Raw genomic sequence first — 23,103 nt, 5'->3', positions numbered from 1 at the left:
TACAAGTACAGAATATATTCCACTGAAAAAACAGTGAAATTCGAAGCGATTTCTTGGAATTTCACTATTTTTTCCACAGTGGTTATCTTGCATATTGTAATATAACCTGTTTACCGATAGACAGCAACAACCCAGGGAAGTACTACCGTCCTGCCAGATGACTGTGAAACAAAAACCTGTAACTGTTTTGCATGATGGTAGGATTGCTGGTTTTCTTTTTCTGTCTCATAAACACGCTAGATAACAGGGATATCTTGCTACTCCTACTTACACTTTGGTCACACTTCACAGACACGCACATGCATATATATATATACATACATCTAGGTTTTTCTCCTTATTCTAAATAGCTCTTGTTCTTTTTTATTTCTTCTATTGTCCATGGGGAAGTGGAAAAGAATCTTTCCTCCGTAAGCCATGCGTGTCGTATGAGGCGACTAAAATGCCGGGAGCAATGGGCTAGTAACCCCTTCTCCTGTATACATTTACTAAAAAAGAGAAGAAGAAAAACTTTATAAAACTGGGTTGTTTAAATGTGCGTGGATGTAGTGCGGATGACAAGAAACAGATGATTGCTGATGTTATGAATGAAAAGAAGTTGGATGTCCTGGCTCTAAGCGAAACAAAGCTGAAGGGGGTAGGAGAGTTTCAGTGGGGGGAAATAAATGGGATTAAATCTGGAGTATCTGAGAGAGTTAGAGCAAAGGAAGGGGTAGCAGTAATGTTAAATGATCAGTTATGGAAGGAGAAAAGAGAATATGAATGTGTAAATTCGAGAATTATGTGGATTAAAGTAAAGGTTGGATGCGAGAAGTGGGTCATAATAAGCGTGTATGCACCTGGAGACGAGAGGAATGCAGAGGAGAGAGAGAGATTTTGGGAGATGTTAAGTGAATGTATAGGAGCCTTTGAACCAAGTGAGAGAGTAATTGTGGTAGGGGACCTGAATGCTAAAGTAGGAGAAACTTTTAGAGAGGGTGTGGTAGGTAAGTTTGGGGTGCCAGGTGTAATTGATAATGGGAGCCTTTTGATTGAACTTTGTATAGAAAGGGGTTTAGTTATAGGTAATACATATTTTAAGAAAAAGAGGATAAATAAGTATACACGATATGATGTAGGGCGAAATGACAGTAGTTTGTTGGATTATGTATTGGTAGATAAAAGACTGTTGAGTAGACTTCAGGATGTACATGTTTATAGAGGGGCCACAGATATATCAGATCACTTTCTAGTTGTAGCTACACTGAGAGTAAAAGGTAGATGGGATACAAGGAGAATAGAAGCATCAGGGAAGAGAGAGGTGAAGGTTTATAAACTAAAAGAGGAGGCAGTTAGGGTAAGATATAAACAGCTATTGGAGGATAGATGGGCTAATGAGAGCATAGGCAATGGGGTCGAAGAGGAATGGGGTAGGTTTAAAAATGTAGTGTTAGAGTGTTCAGCAGAAGTTTGTGGTTACAGGAAAGTGGGTGCAGGAGGGAAGAGGAGCGATTGGTGGAATGATGATGTAAAGAGAGTAGTAAGGGAGAAAAAGTTAGCATATGAGAAGTTTTTACAAAGTAGAAGTGATGCAAGGAGGGAAGAGTATATGGAGAAAAAGAGAGAGGTTAAGAGAGTGGTGAAGCAATGTAAAAAGAGAGCAAATGAGAGAGTGGGTGAGCTGTTATCAACAAATTTTGTTGAAAATAAGAAAAAGTTTTGGAGTGAGATTAACAAGTTAAGGAAGCCTAGAGAACAAATGGATTTGTCAGTTAAAAATAGGAGAGGAGAGTTATTAAATGGAGAGTTAGAGGTATTGGGAAGATGGAGGGAATATTTTGAGGAATTGTTAAATGTTGATGAAGATAGGGAAGCTGTGATTTCGTGTATAAGGCAAGGAGGAATAACATCTTGTAGGAGTGAGGAAGAGCCAGTTGTGAGTGTGGGGGAAGTTCGTGAGGCAGTAGGTAAAATGAAAGGGGGTAAGGCAGCCGGGATTGATGGGATAAAGATAGAAATGTTAAAAGCAGGTGGGGATATAGTTTTGGAGTGGTTGGTGCAATTATTTAATAAATGTATGGAAGAGGGTAAGGTACCTAGGGATTGGCAGAGAGCATGCATAGTTCCTTTGCATAAAGGCAAAGGGGATAAAAGAGAGTGCAAAAATTATAGGGGGATAAGTCTGTTGAGTGTACCTGGTAAAGTGTATGGTAGAGTTATAATTGAAAGAATTAAGAGTAAGACGGAGAATAGGATAGCAGATGAACAAGGAGGCTTTAGGAAAGGTAGGGGGTGTGTGGACCAGGTGTTTACAGTGAAACATATAAGTGAACAGTATTTAGATAAGGCTAAAGAGGTCTTTGTGGCATTTATGGATTTGGAAAAGGCGTATGACAGGGTGGATAGGGGGGCAATGTGGCAGATGTTGCAAGTGTATGGTGTAGGAGGTAGGTTACTGAAAGCAGTGAAGAGTTTTTACGAGGATAGTGAGGCTCAAGTTAGAGTATGTAGAAAAGAGGGAAATTTTTTCCCAGTAAAAGTAGGCCTTAGACAAGGATGTGTGATGTCACCGTGGTTGTTTAATATATTTATAGATGGGGTTGTAAGAGAAGTAAATGCGAGGGTCTTGGCAAGAGGCGTGGAGTTAAAAGATAAAGAATCACACACAGGGTGGGAGTTGTCACAGCTGCTCTTTGCTGATGACACTGTGCTCTTGGGAGATTCTGAAGAGAAGCTGCAGAGATTGGTGGATGAATTTGGTAGGGTGTGCAAAAGAAGAAAATTAAAGGTGAATACAGGAAAGAGTAAGGTTATGAGGATAACAAAAAGATTAGGTGATGAAAGATTGAATATCAGATTGGAGGGAGAGAGTATGGAGGAGGTGAATGTATTCAGATATTTGGGAGTGGACGTGTCAGCGGATGGGTCTATGAAAGATGAGGTGAATCATAGAATTGATGAGGGAAAAAGAGTGAGTGGTGCACTTAGGAGTCTGTGGAGACAGAGAACTTTGTCCTTGGAGGCAAAGAGGGGAATGTATGAGAGTATAGTTTTACCAACGCTCTTATATGGGTGTGAAGCATGGGTGATGAATGTTGCAGCGAGGAGAAGGCTGGAGGCAGTGGAGATGTCATGTCTGAGGGCAATGTGTGGTGTGAATATAATGCAGAGAATTCGTAGTTTGGAAGTTAGGAGGAGGTGCGGGATTACCAAAACTGTTGTCCAGAGGGCTGAGGAAGGGTTGTTGAGGTGGTTCGGACATGTAGAGAGAATGGAGCGAAACAGAATAACTTCAAGAGTGTATCAGTCTGTAGTGGAAGGAAGGCGGGGTAGGGGTCGGCCTAGGAAGGGTTGGAGGGAGGGGGTAAAGGAGGTTTTGTGTGCGAGGGGCTTGGACTTCCAGCAGGCATGCGTGAGCGTGTTTGATAGGAGTGAATGGAGACAAATGGTTTTTAATACTTGACGTGCTGTTGGAGTGTGAGCAAAGTAACATTTATGAAGGGATTCAGGGAAACCGGCAGGCCGGACTTGAGTCCTGGAGATGGGAAGTACAGTGCCTGCACTCTGAAGGAGGGGTGTTAATGTTGCAGTTTAAAAACTGTAGTGTAAAGCACCCTTCTGGCAAGACAGTGATGGAGTGAATGATGGTGAAAGTTTTTCTTTTTCGGGCCACCCTGCCTTGGTGGGAATCGGCCAGTGTGATAATAATAAATATATATATATATATATATATATATATATATATATATATATATATATATATATATATATATATATATATATATATTGGTCAGTTACCACAATGCTTCAGGTACAGATATACATTGAATGAACATGTGCAGCAAGGTGGAGATTCCATGGACCGAGAGAGAGAGAGAGAGAGAGAGAGAGAGAGAGAACTTTTAGGAGAAAATCACCGAAGTAATATGCATTCACAGCTCTCTCGTTTTGAGAGTTTGCACCCTCCATCAAATTTGGTTTGCATGTGATTGTCCTCCCATGCTGACTGACCTGTATGTTCAACATGCAGTAAAACTTTCTTGGCCAGTTAATTTAATTCCATGGAGAATTACAAGAAGGCTTGCTAGGTAATCTGAGAGGCTGTACTAACGCCAGACCCCTCTCATGTGACTACAAGTGTGACTCAGACTGTCACTCGTACAGGGAAAGGTTTAAAACTATGTCTGTGGTGGGTTCTTGAAGGGTGGCACAATCAGTTTGGGGCTGGCAAAGGCTGGGAGAATATTACTGAAAATCCGCGTTTATGGGTGGAATCTTAAAATGACAGTGATGTACGGTGGACCGACACGTTTAGATGGCAAAGGTCCAGAATATACCGAAACGTCGTCATGAGATTTTGCTAGATGAGCTTTTTTGACGAATTATTCCAGATACGGTATTGTGATTTTTTTTATTCTTGATGGTGAGCATCTTAATAATTAGGTTAATTTAGGATGGGATAAACGTTTAGTAAGGAGGACAGAGGACATGGATGTTTCTGACTTTAGTTTTCATCCTATTGAAGCCAGTGATTTTTTTTTCCAAGAAAATTTACTGATGGTGTTAGACTCATGCAAAGCACCAAGGAGAGTATCACCAGTGGAGCTTGCTAGGCAGTTTTGACTTACTCAGCAGTGTGTGGGCCGGATGACGTTAGTTCACCTTTGCTGGAATGATTTTCTAATGTCCTCTAGCAAGGGCTCTTTGGTCGTTGTTGTTGTTGTTGATGTTGTTAGAGATTGGCAGCATTTTGCTGCCCAGGTCTCTATCAGTTGGTGATTCGGCCTGGCTCCCCATTGGGGAGTGTCGTTGACATTCAAAATGTCGTCCTGTGGGGATAGTTACAATGTACCTGTTCTTCTTCTGAGACCAGTATCCCTAAAACCTAGCCCCAATCCCTGCCCTGATGGGGATCGCAGGGAGAAGCCAGGCCCCTAGTCTGCCACCTTCCCCGCCCCACGGGGCTCGTAGGGAGTGGCAGAATCTGTGGAGCCGCAGGTGGTGTTCTGCTCTGTGGTGCCCGCCAGAGTGCCATCATTCTAGAGCCAGATAGTGAACACGCTGGGCAGCTCTTCAGCCAAGGATGTATAGCTTTGCTGAGCACATTCACTCAAGTAGATTTCTTGTTCACCGTAGCAAAATTTCGAAATATTGTTGTAGCATGATTTGATGAATAGTTAAGGGAGAGGGAAATAGTCATAGACAACTCTGACTACGGTATATCCACTTTGAGATCATTTAAGTCAAGTTTAATCAGAGATTTCAGGTCTGTGAAATTAAATATAGTGATGTATGCAGTTGCTGTGTGGACTGCTGCTTCACAGCCTTGTGTAATCCTGGATTCAAGCTGAAGTTATTACAGTTTGATGGCTGTATCATGGTTGTCCTGGCAACAAGGTAGCTTAGTAAGCTGCCAACAGCCTGATTCCTCCATCCTTCTTAATGATGAAGTAGACACGTGTGCAACATCTGGGTATCTTCATTTTCCTGTCAGACATAGCAACATCATGGAATCTTGGTACAGAGGACATCGCTAAAACTACCTACTACCGTTGGCTCACCTCTAGGACATCACTTCCACTGGGGAATCCCTCCTACCACTAACAATACCTTTATCTTATCTGATTTCAGTACATAAGTCCGCGTTTTAATGCCAGCGTTTCAAGAACTGCTGGACTGAACACCTGCTCCTAGGCTGAGGGACTGAATACCTCATCCTCTACCTCATTACTCTTCTGTATTGCATTGATAAAGCCACTGGTTGGCGAAACGTCTACAAAATAAGGATACTCAGATAATACACATACGTATGTCTCATCATTTTGTCGGTATTATATACCACTGATATACAAGCTTCTTAGCGCACAGGGAGATGCCTCAGACAGAGAAGTCTGATGGTGCCAAGGATACCATCGACGAGGCAAATATTGGCGAATCCTGTGCACTCAGACATGATGTGCTCTGCAACATCTCTAACTGTTCCTGGGTTAAGTATTTGTATTATGTGTTTTGGTCTTAACTCCCCGTGAAACCACCAGTAGATCCAGGTGGGAAGTGCATAACAACATCGTACACTTCTAATCCTTGGACTATAAATGGCAATATTCTGGTGATAGTGCCGTAGGAGGCATTGTTCTTGTTGGGAGCCGTGGGAGGGTGTTAGCCATGTTGAGCTTAGGTTGTGCTTTAAGCTCTAGAGGCAATTTTATTCTCACTGGCAATTAGTCTGATTGCTCCTGCAGTATTTCTCTCGTCTTATTTTCCTAATGATCTGCGGTTTAATTTTAGAGATTTCATATGAGTTTTTTTTTCCTCTGACTGGTGTTTCTTGCACGAGAAGATGAGAAGGAAGCAGGATGAGGTTATCGTCTCTTGAGAAATTCTCTATTTCCTTAATGACAGATGTTGCTGGAAATTTATTCCCTCCTGGGTGGAATGACTAGGCAGGTACTGTCAAACAGAAGATTACCATGCCATGTTCTGATGGTTAATGGAGGAAGCATCATTAAAGAAAATTAAGAGGTCGACAAATTTGGCTGCAACTTGAGGGTGAACTGCTCTAGGGAGTGATGGTTGTTGATCACTGGGAAAGGCTCTCGGGAGTTTAGGCTTCGACCAAAGTTGTGTTTGTGTGGTTGGATCATATTAGTGCTGTGGTTGAGGCTTCTTTCTTTGCTGCTCACCTGACACATGTCAGGCTCCCGCCTTTACCCCATCGTCGCACTGAAGCCTTTAAATTATAGGACCCAGGCTACTTGGCCAGGTTTGTGCCACTGACAATTTTAAGGAGGCCAGATCTCTTCTGGTCCCTGCCAGAAGAGGTCTGGCAAGAGAGTAATGAGAGGTGAGACCATTTGTGATACATGATGATTACTATTTGTCAATGGACAAATATATGATATATGATTGTTACTATTTGGCGATGGACACAGGGAAGGAGTTCGTGGTGACTAAAACTGTAAAAAAAAAACAATCACGGCTAAACAATAGATGACATTCTTTACTGGCCACTAACTACAGCACTACTCACACTGGATAGTGTCCTTCACTGATCACCAAAATACTATACTCACGTGTTTGGGGTTTGAGGGACAACGAGACAGATAGTTGCCCTCTGGAAAGGTGGTGCTGGTGGTGGTAGTGGTGGTGGCGATGGTGGTGGTGGTGGTGGTGGTGGTGGTGGTGGTGGTGGTGGTGGTGGTGCTGGTGGTAGTGGTGGTGCTGGTGGTAGTGGTGGTGCTGGTGGTGCTGGTGGTGCTGGTGGTAGTGGTGGTAGTGGTGGTGCTGGTGGTGGTGGTGGTGGTGGTGGTGGTGGTGGTGCTGGTGGTGGCAGTGGTGGTGGCGATGGTGGTGGTGGTGGTGGTGGTGGTGCTGGTGGTAGTGGTGGTGCTGGTGGTGCTGGCGGTGCTGGTGGTAGTGGTGGTAGTATGGTGGTGGCGATGGTGGTGGTGGTGCTGGTGATAGTGGTGGTGCTGGTGGTGGTAGTGGTGGTGGCGAGGATGCTGGTGGTGGTGGTGGTGGTGGTGGTGGTGGTGGTGCTGGTGGTAGTGGTGGTGCTGGTGGTGCTGGTGGTGCTGGTGGTAGTGGTGGTAGTGGTGGTGCTGGTGGTGGTGATGGTGGTGGTGGTGGTGGGGGTGGTGGTGGTGCTGGTGGTGGTGGTGGTGGTGGTGGTGCTGGCGGTAGTGGTGGTGGTGGTGGTGCTGGTGGTAGTGGTGGTAGTGGTGGTGCTGGTGGTGGTGGTGGTGATGGTGGTGGTGGTGGTGGTGATGGTGGTGGTGGTGGTGGTTGTGGAAGTAGTGGTGGTGGTGGTGGTGCTGGTGGTGGTGGTGGTGGTGGTGGTGGTGGTGGTGGTGGTGCTGGTGGTGGTGCTGGTGGTGGTGGTGGTGGTGGTGGTGGTGGTGGTGGTGGTGGTGGTGCTGGTGGTGGTGCTGGTGGTGGTGGTGGTGGTGGTGGTGGTGGTGGTGGTGGTGGTGGTGGTGGTGGTGGTGCTGGCAGTAGTGGTGGTGGTGGTGGTGCTGGTGGTAGTGGTGGTAGTGGTGGTGCTGGTGGTGGTGGTGGTGGTGGTGGTGGTGGTGGTGGTGGTGGTGGTGCTGGCAGTAGTGGTGGTGGTGGTGGTAGTGGTGGTGCTGGTGATGCTGGTGGTGCTGGTGGTGCTGGTCGTGCTGGTCGTGCTCGTGTTTACAGTCTAACATCAACATTATCATGTCGTACTAATAACAACAATGAAACACAATACTCAAAGTGGAAATAAAATCGCTATATAAATTTAAATAAATATTTATTACATGAACAAAGTAAACAAAATTAATATTATGTATGTTAATAAAGTTCAATAAACTACTAATACGACACTTCGTAGCAGATTTTTAACTCGTATAATTAATTTTATGCGAAAATCTGCTATTACTGGAAAACTGATCTGAAAAAGCCAGATACTGGGTGATGCACGCGCGCGCGTGTGTGTGTGTGTGTGTGTGTGTGTGTGTGTGTGTGTGTGTGTGTGTGTGTGTGTGTGTGTGTGTGTGTGTGTGTGTTTGTGTGTGTGTGTGTGTGTGTGTGTATGTGTGTGTGTGTGTGTGTATGTGTGTGTGTGTGTGTGTGTGTGTGTGTGTGTGTGTGTGTGTGTGTGTGTGTGTGTGTGTGTGTGTGTGTGTGTGTGTGTGTGTGTTTATTTGTGTGTGTGTGTGTGTGTGTATGTGTGTGTGTGTGTGTGTATGTGTGTGTGTGTGTGTGTACTCACCTAGTTGTACTCACCTAGTTGAGGTTGCGGGGGTCGAGTCCGAGCTCCTGGCCCCGCCTCTTCACTGATCGCCACTAGGTCACTCTCCCTGAGCCGTGAGCTTTATCATACCTCTGCTTAAAGCTATGTATGGATCCTGCCTCCACTACATCGCTTCCCAAACTATTCCACTTACTGACTACTCTGTGGCTGAAGAAATACTTCCTATCATCCCTGTGATTCATCTGTGTCTTCAGCTTCCAACTGTGTCCCCTTGTTACTGTGTCCAATCTCTGGAACATCCTGTCTTCGTCCACCTTGTCAATTCCCCTCAGTATTTTGTATGTCGTTATCATGTCCCCCCTATCTCTCCTGTCCTCCAGTGTCGTCAGGTTGATTTCCCTTAACCTCTCCTCGTAGGACATACCTCTTAGCTCTGGGACTAGTCTTGTTGCAAACCTTTGCACTTTCTCTAGTTTCTTTACGTGCTTGGCTAGGTGTGGGTTCCAAACTGGTGCCGCATACTCCAATATGGGCCTAACGTACACGGTGTACAGGGTCCTGAATGATTCCTTATTAAGATGTCGGAATGCTGTTCTGAGGTTTGCTAGGCGCCCATATGCTGCAGCAGTTATTTGGTTGATGTGCGCTTCAGATGTGCCTGGTGTTATACTCACCCCAAGATCTTTTTCCTTGAGTGAGGTTTGTAGTCTCTGGCCCCCTAGACTGTACTCCGTCTGCGGTCTTCTTTGCCCTTCCCCAATCTTCATGACTTTGCACTTGGTGGGATTGTACTCCAGGAGCCAATTGCTGGACCAGGTCTGCAGCCTGTCCAGATCCCTTTGTAGTTCTGCCTGGTCTTCGATCGAGTGAATTCTTCTCATCAACTTCACGTCATCTGCAAACAGGGACACCTCAGAGTCTATTCCTTCCGTCATGTCCTTCACAAATACCAGAAACATCACTGGTCCTAGGACTGACCCCTGTGGGACCCCGCTGGTCACAGGTGCCCACTGACACCTCGCCACGTACCATGACTCGCTGCTGTCTTCCTGTGTGTGTGTGTGTGTGTGTGTGTGTATGTGTTTATTTGTGTGTGTGTTTGTGTGTGTGTGTGTGTGTACTCACCTATTTGTGGTTGCAGAGGTCGAGTCATAGCTCCTGGCCCCGCCTCTTCACTGATTGCTACTAGGTCCTCTCTCTCCCTGCTCCATGAGCTTCATCATACCTCGCCTTAAAACTATGTATGGTTCCCGTCTCTACTACTTCACTTTCTAGGCTATTCCACGGCTTGACTACTCTGTGGCTGAAGAAATACTTCCTAACATCCCTGTGATTCATCTGTGTCTTCAGCTTCCAACTGTGTCCCCGTGTTGCTGTGTCCAGTCTCTGGAACATCCTGTCTTTGTCCACCTTGTCAATTTCTCTCAGTATTTTGCAAGTCGTTATCATGTTTCCCCTATCTCTCCTGTCCTCCAGTGTCGTCAGGTTGATTTCCCTTAACCTCTCCTCTGTTGATGTGCGCTTCAGGAGATGTGCCTGGTGTTATACTCACCCCAAGATCTTTTTCCTTGAGTGATGTTTGTAGTCTCTGGCCCCCTAGACTGTACTCTGTCTGCGGTCTTCTTTGCCCTTCCCCAATCCTCATGACTTTGCACTTAGTGGGATTGAACTCCATGAGCCAATTGCTGGACCAGGTCTGCAGCCTGTCCAGATCCCTTTGTAGTTCTCCCTGGTCTTTGATCGAATGAATTCTTCTCATCAACTTCACGTCATCTGCAAACAGGGACACCTCGGAGTTTATTCCTTCCGTCATGTCGTTCACAAATACCAGAAACAGCACTGGTCCTAGGACTGACCCCTGTGGGACCCCGCTGGTCACAGGTGCCCACTCTGACACCTCGCCACGTACCATTACTCGCTGCTGTCTTACTGACAAGTATTCCCTGATCCATTGCAGTGCCTTCCCTGTTATCCCTGCTTGGTCCTCCAGTTTTTGCACTAATCTCTTGTATGGTACTGTGTCAAACGCCTTCTTGCAGTCCAATCCATCCACCCCTTTCTCTCTTGTCTTACTGGTGTCACCATGTCATAGAACTCCAGTAGGTTTGTGACACCGGATTTCCCATCTCTGAAACCATGTTGGCTGCTGGTGATGAGATCATTCCTTTCTAGATGTTCCACCACTCTTCTCCTGACAATCTTTTCCATGACTTTGCATGCTATACACGTCAGTGACACTGGTCTGTAGTTTAGTGCTTCATGTCTGTCTCCTTTTTTAAAGATTGGGACTACATTTGCTGTCTTCCATACCTCAGGCAATCTCCCTGTTTCGATAGATGTATTGAATATTGTTGTTAGGGGTACACATAGCGCCTCTGCTCCCTCTCTCAGGACCCATGGATAGATGTTATCTGGCCCCATTGCCTTTGAGGTATCTAGCTCACTCAGAAGCCTCTTCACTTCTTCGTCGGTTGTGTGTACTGTGCCCAGCACATGGTGGAGTACCCCACCTCTCCGTCTTTCTGGAGCCCCTTCTGTCTCCTATGTGAACACTTTAAATCTCTTGTTGAGTTCCTCACATACTTCACTGTCATTTCTTGTTGTCTCTCCTCCTTCCTGGTCCTTGACTGTTGTTTTCTTCCTGATGTGGCTGTATAACAGCTTCAGGTCAGATTTGGCTTTTGCTCCTATGTCGTTTTCATATTCACGTTGGGCCTCCCTTCTTATCTGTGCATATTCGTTTCTGGCTCTACGACTGCTCTCCTTATTCTCTTGGGTCCTTTGCCTTCTATATTTCTTCCATTCCCTAGCACACTTGGTTTTTGCCTCCTTGCATCTTTGGGTAAACCATGGGCTCATCCTGGCTTTTTCATTATTCCTGTTTCCCTTGGGTACAAACCTCTCCTCAGCCTCCTTGCACATTGTTGCTACATATTCCATCATCTCATTAACAGGCTTCTCTGCCTGTTAATGAGATGTATGTTGTCATTTTCTCCCTTGATTTTTCCAATGGCTCTTGGTAGCATAGTTGTGCCTCAGCGTTCGACCTATTTCCCTTCCACTCCCTGACCCTTCTTTGCAGGCTGATATGACCTTAGCATAATTCATATCTCCTTCCTTCCTGTTCAGCCTCTCAGCTTCGTATGGTGTGTCTTCTTTGGTCACTGCCCCTGAGACTTGCTTCAGCCTGTTTACCTCAAATTCTAGGACCTTTACCCTGGCTACTGCAGTTTCGACTTGTGCCTCCCAATTCTTCATCTCCTTCTCCAACCTCTTTTCCCATTTCACAGAGAGCTCTTTCTCCATTTTTTCAGAAAGCTCTCCTAATTTTCTCTCCCATTCTTGCTCTATCCTTTTCCACTGCTCCTCCATCCACTCCTCCCTACCAGTACCATTGTCATCTGATCCCTTATTCCTGCGAGTCCCAATCATTTATTTTTTTTTTTTAGTGAAAGAGAGAGAGAGAAAGAGAAAAAGAAAAAGGGGGGAGAGAGTGAGAGAGAGAGGGAGAAAGAGAGAGAAGGGGAGGGTAGGAGAGAGGGGGAAAGAAGGGAAAAGGGGGAAGAGAGAGAGAAAGTGAGAGAGAGGGAAAAGGTAAGAGAGAGAGAGAGAGAGGGGGAGTGACAAGGGAAAAGAGAGAGAGAGAGAGAGAGAGAGAGAGAGAGAGAGAGAGAAAAGAAGAGAGGAAGAGAGAGAGTAAGAGAGGAAGAGAGAGAGGAAGAGAGAGATGAAGAGAGGAAGAGAGAAAGGAAGAGAGGAAGAGAGAGAGGATGAGAGAAAGGGAGAGAGAGAGAGAGAGAGAGAGAGAGAGAGAGAGAGAGAGAGAGAGAGAGAGAGAGAGAGAGAGAGAGAGAGAGAGAGAGAGAAAGGAAGAGACAGAGAGGAAGAGAGAGGAGGAGAAGGAGAGAGATGGGGGGAAAAGGAAGGGTTAGAGGGTCACTTCACAGGAAGGTGTGAAATCCTGTATATGTGTGTGTGTGTGCGTGTGTGTGTGTGTGTGTGCACGTGTGTGTGTGTGTGTGTGTGTGTGTGTGTGTGTATGTGTGTGTGCATGCTACAGCTATTCAAGTGCCTAACAGTAGATCCTGTACTCACCTAGTGTGTGTGTGTGTGTGTGTGTGTGTGTGTGTGTGTGTGTGTGTGTGTGTGTGTGTGTGTGTGTGTGTATGTGTGTGTGTGTGTGTGTGTGTGTGTGTGTGTGTTTGTATGTGTGTATGTGTGTGTGTGTGTGTGTGTGTGTGTGTGTGTGTGTGTGTGTGTGTGTATGTGTGTATGTGTGTGTGTGTGCATCCTACATCTAACAGCAGATCCTGTATTCACCTAGTGTGTGTGTGCGTGTGTGTGTGTATGTGTGTGTGTGTGTGTGCGTGTGTGTGTGTATGTGTGTGTGTGTGTGTGTGTGTGTGTGTGTGTGTGTGTGTGTGTTTGTGTGTGTGTGTGTATGTGCATGTATGTGTGTGTACTCACCTAGTTGTAGTTGCTGGAGTCGAGTCACAACTCCTGGCCCTGTCTCTTCACTGGTCGCTACTAGGTCACTCTTCCTGCTCCCTGAGCTTTATCATACCTCTTCTTAAAGCTATGTATGGATCCTGCCTTCACTACATCACTTCCCAGACTATTCCAGTTCGTGACAACTCTGTGACTGAAGAAATACTTCCTAACATCCATGTCGTTCATCTGAGTCTTCAGCTTCCAATTGTGACCCCTTGTTGCTGTGTCCCCTCTCTGGAACATCCTGTCTCTGTCCACCTTGTCAATTCCTCTCAGTATTTTATATATCGTTATCATATCCCCTCTATCTCTCATGTCCTCCAGTGTCGTGAGGTCTATTTCGTTTAGCCTTTCCTCGTAGGACATGCCCTTTAGCTCCGGGACTAGTCTTGTTGCAAACCTTTACACTTTCTCTAATTTCCGTACGTGCTTGACTAAGTGTGGGTTCCAAACTTGTGCTGCATACTCCACTATAGGCTTGACATACACGGTGTACAGGGTCCTGAACGATTCCTTACTGAGATGTCGGAATGCTAGTGTTAGGTTTGCTAGGCAACCATATGCTGCAGCAGCTATTTAGCTAATGTGAGCCTCAGATGTGCCTGGTGTTATACTTACCCCAAGATACTTTCCCCCTTGAGTGAGGTTTGTAGTCTCTGGCCCCTTAGACTGTACTCCGTCTGCGGTCTTTTTTGCCCTTCCACAATCTTTATGAAATTGCACTTGGTGGGGTTGAACTCCAGGAGCCAGTTTCTGGACCAGGCCTACAATCTCTCCAGATCCTTTTGTAGTTCTGCCTGGTCTTCGTCCGATTGAATTCTTCTCATCAGCTTCACATCATCTGCAAACAGGGACACTTCTGAGTCCATTCCTTCCGTCATGTCGTTCACATATACCAGAAACAGCACTGGTCCTAGGACTGACCCCTGTGGAACCCTGCTCGTCACAGGCGCCCACTCTGACACTTTGTCACGTACCATGACTCGCTGATGTTTTCCCGACAAGTATTTCCTGATCCATTGCAGTGCCTTCTCTGTTATACTTGCCTGGTCCTTCTGCTTATGTAGTAGTATCTCTTGTGTGGAACTGTGTCAAAAGCTTTCATACAGTCCAAGAAAACGTAATCTACTCACCCCTCTCTCTCTCTCTTATCTTATTGCTGTCACACTGTCATAGAACTCCGGGAGGTTTATGACACAGGATTTCCCATCCTTGAAGCCGTGCTGGTTGTCGTTGATAAGCTCATTCCTTTCTAGGTGCTCCACTACTCTTCTGATAATCTTCTCCATGATTTTGCATACTGTACATATCAGTGACACTGGTCTGTAGTTTAATGCTTTGTGTCTGTCTCTTTTTTTTAAAACTGGGACTACATTTGCTGTCTTCCATACCTCAGGTAGTCAATAGATGTGTTGAAGATTGTTGTTAGTGGTACACTTAGGACCTCCGCTCCCTCTCTCAGGACCCTAGGAGAGATGTTGTTCGACCTCATCGCCTTTGAGGTATCTAGCTCGCTTAGCAGCCTCTTCACTTCTTCCTCGGTTGAATGTACTGTGTCCTACATTTGATTGTGTACCCCACCTCTCCGTCTTTCTGGAGTCCTTTCTGTCTCCTCTGTGAACACTTCCTTGAATCTCATGTTGAGCTCCTCACATACTTCTCGGTCGTTTCTTGTGATCTTCTCTCCTTCCTTCCTCAGCCTGATTACCTGGTTATTGACTGCCGTTTTCCTCCTGATGTGTCTGTACAACAGTGTCGGGTCACATTTGGCTTTCGCTACTAAGTCATTTTGGTAATGTCGTTGGGCCTCCCTTCATACCGGTGCATAAAGATTCCTGGCTCTACGACTGCTCTCCTTATTCTCCTTGGTCCTTTGCCTTCTATACTTCTTTCATTCTCTAGCACACTTGGTTCTGGCCTGTCTACACATTTGAGTGAACCAATGGCTCATCCTGTATGGATTAATAGAAACGCACAAACCAGGTAATGCAATTAGACCAATTATTATCTCCATAGGTTCAGTTTCCTATAAATTATTTAAAAGGCTTGTAAACATTTTGTGCCCAATTTTGGAAAAATTTCTAACTTAAACGTTAAAAACAACATAGATTTAGTGGATAAATTAAACACCTTGACTGATTTAAATGATTTCATCATGGTTAGTTTTGATGTTACTTCAATGCTTACAAAAGCTCCAGTTGATGATTTATTAAGTTTCTTATCTGAAGAACTTGTTAATTACGATTTACCATTGCTAGTTCATACTATCATTAAACTTATTAAAATTTGTATTATTGATGCAAAATTTGTGTTTAATGACGAGTTTTACACTCAGAAGTTTGGTATGGCAATGGGGAATCCTCTCTCACTTGTTCTTAGTAATTTATACATGCAGTGTTTTGAAACAAGATTGCTTAACACAATCCTTCGTAACAGAACTAAGTGGTTTAGATATGTAGATGACATCTTGTGTCTTATGCCTATGAATGTAGATATAAACCATTTCCTTGTTAAATTCAATAGCTTAGCTCATTCTATAAATTTTACTGCTGAGTTCGAAGCAAATAACTCATTGCCTTTTCTAGATGTTTTAATTATTAAAGGTAACAATGATTTTAAATTTAAAATTTATAGGAAACCAACAAATAACTGTTCCTATGTACACTATTATTCTTCACATCAAGATAGAATTAAACTGTCTGTTTTCTCATCAATGTTTTTGAGAGCTTTAAGAATTTGTAGTCCAGAGTTCATAGATGAAGAAATCTGAAAAATTCATGTAACAGCTAATGATCTAAACTGCCCAAGAAACTTAATAAATCCTTTAAAATTGTCAGAAATGCTTTTTACAGTTCAAAAAGGGATAACCAGCCTTATTCAACTAAACGTATGTTGGTTCTCCCTTACCATGAAAAGTTGGTTGATTCGCCTTCTCTTCTTAAGACTTTTAATATCAAAGTTGTGTTTAAAAATCTTGATACAGTAAAAAAAACTTTTGATAAAGAATTCCCCCCAAAATGCTGGTGGATGTGCCTATAAGATTCCTTGTAAAATTTACGATAAAGTTTATTACGGTCAAACTGGTAAAAGTCTCGAACTAAGATTAAAACAACATAAATATAGCATTAGAACTGGACAAGATTCAAATGCTCTATTTATTCATGTGAGAGATTTTAACCAACCAATTGATTTTCAAAAAGTTGAGAAAGTTGTATCAAGCAAGTCCATGGTTGACAGAAATATAATTGAATCTTGTTTCATAAAAAGCAGTTTTGACAATAATATGAATATTTCCTTTGGTTTATATAAATTAGACCCATTTCTTGGGTAGAATAGTTTGTTGGTGGGTTGTGTGAAGGACCTGTCTATTTGGGCCAGCGGACCTGCTGCAGTATTATCTTTCTTATGAGTCGCGTATCAGGTGTTGCTTTGTTGTGGGATGTGTTGGTGAGGTGTGGTCTAGACCCTTTATATACCTTCCTTTGATGCATTACTTTTATTGTTCCTTGATAATGTGAGTAGTCACTAGAGCGCTTGGAATTTCTCTATTCTTTCACATTGGTTGTTTTCCATATTCTGAAATCACCTGTTTATTGTGATCTTACTGTATATATATATATATATATATATATATATATATATATATATATATATATATATATATATATATATATATATATATATATATATATATATATATATATATATATATATATATATATATATATATATATATAATCTCAGTTTAAAAGACGTGTGGTGTTGTGGGAGTACTGGTGATGTGAAGCATGAGAAGCGCACAATAAAACCACGACACAACTGGGACACACTTGAGAATTACTAACTTCAACATTTAATTGCTCGCCGGCGAGACTTTTTTCCTACCAGTTCCGAATTCTCGGCAGGTGGACGAGAACACTCCAGTGTTTTGACAGTTCTTCGTACCTCGGGGGGGGGGGGTAGACACGGGTCGCGAGGGGACACTGGATGGAGGGGACACTGGATGGAGGGGACACGGGGCGGCGTGGGGGATCCCGGGCGTAGGAGGGGACACGGGGCGTAGGGGGAAGGACACGGGGGTCCTGGGAGAGTGGGGTTGGAAAAACAGGAGTAAACCGAAGGTCTAGGAGACCATCACAAGGTGCACAATAAACCACAGATACGTAACCCAGATGTTTCTTTCTTTCTTTCTATATTTCTCTCTCTCTCTCTCTCTCTCTCTCTCTCTCTCTCTCTCTCTCTCTCTCTCTCTCTCTCTCTCTCTCTCTCTCTCTCTCTCTTTTATTTTCTTTACACAGGGTTTGACAAGGTTAAGGATCCCTAGCTTTATTTACAAGCTATTTACAGGTTAAGGATCCCTAGCTTTATTGACAAGCTAAGAGCTGTTACCTACATCAGCTCATTTGAAAGCATTTTTATTGTTATGAAATATACAAGTATTTTATATTGTTATGAGACATACAAGTAGGGAACAGGATGAAGTTGGAGCCATCTGTGGGCCAGCATTTTCATTTGATCAACTGACTATCTCGTTGACATCATAATGCTGTACGAATGTGTTCCATTCTCGAGTCATCCTGGGGATAAATTATCTCAGATGAAGTGATGTTCTGGAGAAAGGTACAGCCAGAGTGAAGTTGCTGCTTTCTGCCCGTCTTGTGGCATAAAAGCTTGTTTCATGCTGTCCTCGAAGTGGATCCAAGTGTGGTACTTTGATAATATTGGCCTTGTACATAACAGTAAGGCCACCCACATCCTTCCTGTGTTGAAGGCTCTGCTGAAATGACAGATCTATCTAGGATTGGTCCAGGAGAGAGATGAGACGTCTTGTTTTGTTCTCTACTCTGCCAAGCAGTCGCAGACGAGAGGGGGGGGCAGGCAAACCAAGAAAGTGGAGCATAGTCCAGGTGCGAGTGTACTTGTGCCTCACACAGAATCTTGCAACCCCTACTGTCAAGCAGATGTGAAATACAGCGAAGTGCTGTGAGCTTCCTGGCTGCCTTGTTTGAAAGATTTACAACGTGGTTCTTCATGGTCAGTTTGGAGTCAAATTTCATCTCAAGGATATCAACTTCTTCCCCAGGCACCAACACCTTCCCATTCATCCTTACTACTGCACCAGCATTAGCATCATGGTGCCTAGAGACCATCATTTGTGTTTTCTCAGGTGCAAATGTTACTTGCCATCTATTTCCCCAAGCTGATATAACTCTGAACTGGTGATTGATGTAGCTTAGAGCAGCCGGCATATAAGTGAATATCAGTGTACAGTCGTCTGTATATGCATGGGATTCTTGGATGAGATGAAGGTCATTGAAGTAGACATTCCATAACAATGGTCCCAGCACGCTTCCTTGTGGAACACTTGCCCCAATAGGATGTCTTGCTTATTGCGTTCCATTGAGAACTACCCTCCCTCCCTCTCTCTCTCTCTCTCTCTCTCTCTCTCTCTCTCTCTCTCTCTCTCTCTCTCTCTATATATATATATATATATATATATATATATATATATATATATATTATATACTTCCTCTCTGTTAATCCACCATTTAACTACCTCTATTATTCTACAATCCGTGTTTACTGTATTCGCCACAACAACTACCGTGAACCCGGCCGTGGCTCCTGCGAATATTGAGAGCTGTGTGACCCTTGTAGGTTTAGCGCTTCATTTCTTATTATAATAATAATAATATAATAATAATAAGAACTAAAAAAATCTTTTTCGACAAAATATAAAATAATAAGTGGAAATTTTTATTTAGTTTAAAGAGAGATATAAAAAATCTGAGAGGAGAAAAATAGTGAAATTCGAGATAAGATCATGTCAGTGGAAGAAGTGATAATAAGATCATGTCAGTGGAAGAAGTGATAATAAGATCATGTCAGTGGAAGAAGTGATAATAAGATCATGTCAGTGGAAGAAGTGATAATAAGATCATGTCAGTGGAAGAAGTGATAATAAGATCATGTCAGTGGAAGAAGTGATAATAAGATCATGTCAGTGGTAGAGGTGATGATAAGATCATGTCAGTGGTAGAAGTGATGATAAGATCATGTCAGTGGTAGAAGTGATGATAAGATCATGTCAGTGGTAGAGGTGATGATAAGGTCATGTCAGTGGTAGAAGTGATGATAAGATCATGTCAGTGGTAGTTACCTGGAGGTTACCTGGAGGTTATTCCGGGGATCAACGCCCCCGCGGCCCGGTCCATGACCAGGCCTCCCGATGGATCAGGGCCTGATCAACTAGGCTGTTACTGCTGGCCGCACGCAGTCCGACGTACGAGCCACAGCCCGGCTGATCCGGCACTGACTTTAGGTATCTGTCCAGCTCTCTCTTGAAGGCAGAGGTGATGATAAGGTCATGTCAGTGGTAGAAGTGATGATAAGATCATGTCAGTGGTAGAGGTGATGACAAGGTCATGTCAGTGATAGAAGTGATGATAAGATCATGTCAGTGGTAGAGGTGATGATAAGGTCATGTCAGTAGCAGAAGTGATGATAAGGTCATATCAGGTGTAGAAGTGAGGATGAGGTCATGTCAGTGGTAGAAGTAATGATAAGGTCATGTCAGTGACAGAAGTGAGGCTAAGGTCATGTCAGTGGTAGAAGTGAGGATAAGGTCATGTCAGTGGTAGAAATGAGGATAAGGTCATGTCAATGATAGAAGTGATGATAAGGTCATGTCAGTGGCAGAAGTGATAAGGTCATGTCAGTGGTAGAGGTGATGATAAGGTTATGTCAGTGATAGAAGTGGAGACAAAGTCATGTCAGTAGTAGAGGTGAAGATAAGGTTATGTCAGTGGTGGCGATGATAAGGTCATATCAGTAGTAGAGGTGATGATAATATCATGTTAGTGGTAGAGGTGATGATAAGGTCATGTCAGTGGTAGAGGTGGAGACAAGGTCATGTCAGTGGTACAGGTGATGATAAGGTCATGTCAGTGGTAGAGGTGATGATAAGGTCATGTCATTGGTGAAGGTGGAGACAAGATCATGTCAGTGGTAGATGTGATAAGGTCGTGTCAGTGGTACAGGTGGAGACAAGGTCATGTCAGTGGTAGAGGTGAGGATAAGGTCATATCAGTGGTAAAGGTGATGATAATGTCATGTCGGTGGTAGAGGTGGTAACAAGGTCACGTCAGTAGTAGAGGTGAAAATCATATACTGACATGACAAGGTCATGTCAGTACAGCTATTGCCCCTGTGGCAGAGAAAAATTGCATCATGTACAGTGGATAATACTGATTGCCACGTGAACCTCACGCCTGTTGCTTCTGTTGAACTGTTGTTGCTCCTGTTGAACCGTTGTTCCTTCTGTTGAACTGTTGTTGCTCCTGTTGAACTGTTGTTCCTTCTGTTGAACTGTTGTTGCTCCTGTTGAACTGTTGTTGCTCCTGTTGAACTGTTGTTACTCCTGTTGAACTGTTGTTGCTCCTGTTGAACTGTTGTTACTCCTGTTGAACTGTTGTTGCTTCTGTTGAACTGTTGTTGCTCCTGTTGAACTGTTGTTGCTCCTGTTGAACTGTTGTTGCTCCTGTTGAACTGTTGTTCCTTCTGTTGAACTGTTGTTGCTCCTGTTGAACTGTTGTTCCTTCTGTTGAACTGTTGTTGCTCCTGTTGAACTGTTGTTGCTCCTGTTGAACTGTTGTTACTCCTGTTGAACTGTTGTTGCTCCTGTTGAACTGTTGTTACTCCTGTTGAACTGTTGTTGCTTCTGTTGAACTGTTGTTGCTCCTGTTGAACTGTTCTTGCTCCTGTTGAACTGTTGTTGCTCCTGTTGAACTGTTGTTGCTCCTGTTGAACTGTTGTTGCTCCTGTTGAACTGTTGTTACTCCTGTTGAACTGTTGTTGCTCCTGTTGAACTGTTGTTGCTCCTGTTGAACTGTTGTTGCTCCTGTTGAACTGTTGTTGCTCCTGTTGAACTGTTGTTGCTCCTGTTGAACTGTTGTTGCGCCTGTTGAACTGTTGTTGAGCCTGTTGAACTGTTGTTGCTCCTGTTGAACTGTTGTTGCTCCTGTTGAACTGTTGTTGCTCCTGTTGAACTGTTGTTGATCCTGTTGAACTGTTGTTGCTCCTGTTGAACTGTTGTTGCTCCTGTTGAACTGTTGTTGCTCCTGTTGAACTGTTGTTGCTCCTGTTAAACTGTTGTTGCTCCTGTTGAATTGTTGTTGCTCCTGTTGAACTGCTGATGCTCCTGTTGAACTGTTGATGCTCCTGTTGAACTGTTGATGCTCCTGTTGAACTGTCGTTGCTCCTGTTGAACTGTTGATGCTCCTGTTGAACTGTTGTTGCTCCTGGTAAACTGTTGTTGCTCCTGGTAAACTGTTGTTACTCCTGTTGAACTGTTGTTGCTACTGTTGAACTGTTGATGCTCCTGTTGAACTGTTGTTGCTCCTGGTAAACTGTTGTTACTCCTGTTGAACTGTTGTTGCTCCTGTTGAACTGTTGATGCTCCTGTTGAACTGTTGTTGCTCCTGGTAAACTGTTGTTGTTCCTGTTAACTGTTGTTGCTCCTGTTGAACTGTTGTTACTCCTGTTGAAATGTTGTTGCTCCTGTTGAATTGTCGATGCTCCAGTTGAACTGTTGTTGCTTCTGTTGAACTGTTGTTGCTCCTGTTGAACTGTTGTTGCTCCTGTTGAACTGTTGTTGCTCCTGTTGAACTGTTGTTGCTCCTGTTGAACTGTTGTTGCTCCTGTTGAACTGTTGTTGCTCCTGTTGAACTGTTGTTGCTCCTGTTGAACTGTTGTTGCTCCTGTTGAACTGTTGATGCTCCTGTTGAACTGTTGATGCTCCTGTTGAACTGTCGTTGCTCCTGTTGAACTGTTGATGCTCCTGTTGAACTGTTGTTGCTCCTGTTGAACTGCTGATGCTTCTGTTGAACTGTTGATGCTCCTGTTGAACTGTTGTTGCTCCTGTTGAACTGTCGTTGCTCCTGTTGAACTGTTGATGCTCCTGTTGAACTGTTGTTGCTCCTGGTAAACTGTTGTCGCTCCTGGTAAACTGTTGTTACTCCTGTTGAACTGTTGTTGCTACTGTTGAACTGTTGATGCTCCTGTTGAACTGTTGTTGCTCCTGGTAAACTGTTGTTACTCCTGTTGAACTGTTGTTGCTCCTGTTGAACTGTTGATGCTCCTGTTGAACTGTTGTTGCTCCTGGTAAACTGTTGTTGTTCCTGTTGAACTGTTGTTGCTCCTGTTGAACTGTTGTTACTCCTGTTGAAATGTTGATGCTCCTGTTGAATTGTTGATGCTCCTGTTGAACTGTTGTTGCTCCTGGTAAACTGTTGTTGCTCCTGTTGAACTGTTGATGCTCCTGTTGAACTGTTGTTGCTCCTGGTAAACTGTTGTTGCTCCTGTTGAACTGTTGTTACTCCTGTTGAAATGTTGTTGCTCCTGTTGAACTGTTGATGCTCCTGTTGAACTGTTGTTGCTCCTGGTAAACTGTTGTTGCTCCTGTTGAACTGTTGTTGCTCCTGTTGAACTGTTGATGCTCCTGTTGAACTGTTGTTGCTCCTGGTAAACTGTTGTTGCTCCTGTTGAACTGTTGATGCTCCTGTTGAACTGTTGTTGCTCCTGGTAAACTGTTGTTGCTCCTGTTGAACTGTTGTTACTCCTGTTGAAATGTTGTTGCTCCTGTTGAACTGTTGATGCTCCTGTTGAACTGTTGATGCTCCTGTTGAACTGTTGTTGCTCCTGGTAAACTGTTGTTGCTCCTGTTGAACTGTTGTTGCTCCTGTTGAACTATTGTTACTCCTGTTGAACTGTTGTTGCTCCTGTTGAACTGTTGTTACTCCTGTTGAACTGTTGTTGCTTCTGTTGAACTGTTGTTGCTCCTGTTGAACTGTTGTTGCTCCTGTTGAACTGTTGTTGCTCCTGTTGAACTGTTGTTGCTCCTGTTGAACTGT

The 23,103-nt window shown here is 43.9% G+C and overlaps 1 protein-coding gene across 4 annotated transcripts in view; it reads left to right on the top strand.

Moving 5' to 3' along the window:
* The window catches only part of LOC128684074 (cell adhesion molecule Dscam2), a 1,056,358-nt gene that overhangs the window by 699,180 nt on the left and 334,075 nt on the right, over window positions 1-23,103 (top strand). The window lies entirely within an intron of this gene.

The sequence above is a fragment of the Cherax quadricarinatus genome, chromosome 3 (assembly GCF_038502225.1).
Source record: "Cherax quadricarinatus isolate ZL_2023a chromosome 3, ASM3850222v1, whole genome shotgun sequence".
Lineage (NCBI taxonomy): Eukaryota > Metazoa > Arthropoda > Malacostraca > Decapoda > Parastacidae > Cherax > Cherax quadricarinatus.
Note: the sequence above shows the minus strand (reverse complement) of the source record. Positions and strands in the feature narration are given on the sequence as shown.